The 1,418-nt window shown below is 36.2% G+C and overlaps 1 non-coding gene across 1 annotated transcript; it reads left to right on the top strand.

Moving 5' to 3' along the window:
- The first annotated feature begins 619 nt into the window (after nucleotides 1-619).
- Nucleotides 620-726, top strand: LOC118035591 (small nucleolar RNA R71). Its single transcript, XR_004685199.1, has one exon. It is a non-coding gene; the product is annotated as a small nucleolar RNA R71 (small nucleolar RNA).
- Nucleotides 727-1,418: the final 692 nt, after the last annotated feature.

Genomic DNA, 1,418 nt, shown 5'->3' with positions numbered 1-1,418 from the left:
AGAAGACATCAATCTTTTGGTCGTGTCAATTAGAAGCCAAAGTTTTTATCATCTCGCGAAGATCATCACTTGATGACCCCATACATTAGAGTTTGTAAATGCAGGAGGTTGTCTCGTTTCATAATTCTATTGGGACTGAAATCCATATGGGGATGGAACTATCAACCTTTTGAGGCGGGTTCCTATGGCATAAGTTTGGATGATCTCTTGATTCGAGATTGTACGTGTTGGATAAAGGATCATACTTACACGGGGGTTGTCCATTGAATACTCCATCTACTGCATTAGCTTGTTCAATGTAATCTTCTTGCATTGTTTGGCACATATCCGAAGCATGCCCTTGTAAAGAGCATATGGTACAAACTTTCACTTACTATACATTTTCACAAGCCAAAGAACGCACAAAAGAAGTAAGATCATTAACTTTATTCTCAAGGTTAGCAATACTTACCTCATTAACTCGTTTGTTTTGGAAGTCTCCACGAGTGCCAAATTGATTAAAGTTGGTTGCCATATTTGAGATCAATTGGTGTGGAGCCTCGAGTATCTTATCTACCAATGCCCCTCTACTTGCCAAATCAATGAGCAGAAGAAGTATTGAATGAGCAGTTGATCAGGTATCTGATGATGAGGGCATTGAATGCATAATAACTCAAATCTTTCCTAATACTCGGAGAGTGTCTCCCCATGAGATTGTCGAATCCCACATATTTCTTTTCTTATGTTGGCAACTCGAAAGGCTGGGAAATACTTTTCATGGAAAATCTTCTTCATGCCATTCCAAGTTCCAATGGAACCTATGAGAATAAAGAAAATTCATGTCTTTGCTGCCCCTTTTCAAGAGAAAGGGAAAGCTTTTAACTTAACATGTTATTTGTCAACTCCGTTCGATTTCATGCCAACACAAACCATTTTGAACTCCTTGCGATGAGCATGAGAATCTTTTTCAGCAAGTCCATTGAATATTGACAGTGAATGTATTAAACCAAACTTGAGCTCGAAGTTGACATTGTTGTCCATGTTTATGCATAGTGGTTGATTCTCCATAAACTTTTACTTGCTGTACATTTTCACAAGACAAAGAATGCACAAGAGAAGTAAGATCATTAACTTTATTCTCAAGTTTAGCAATACCTACCTCATTTACTTGTTTGCTTGGGAAGTCTCCATGCGTGTCAAATTGTTTCAAGTTGGCTACCAATCCCACATATTTCTTTCCTTATGTTGGCAATTCAAGAGATTGGGAAATTGATTAGTACTTAAAAGTGCATATTTATCAAGGTTTTATATCATCATTTTACACTTAAAGTATCAATAACTCCTTAACTAAATCATGTTTTATAATAACAAGTCTAATACTATAAAATGCCCTAATATATGGTAAATATTCATCTTAAATGCAAGCCTATCACATAAAT

Source organism: Populus alba, chromosome 1 (assembly GCF_005239225.2).
Source record: "Populus alba chromosome 1, ASM523922v2, whole genome shotgun sequence".
Classification (NCBI taxonomy): Eukaryota; Viridiplantae; Streptophyta; class Magnoliopsida; order Malpighiales; family Salicaceae; genus Populus; species Populus alba.
Note: the sequence above shows the minus strand (reverse complement) of the source record. Positions and strands in the feature narration are given on the sequence as shown.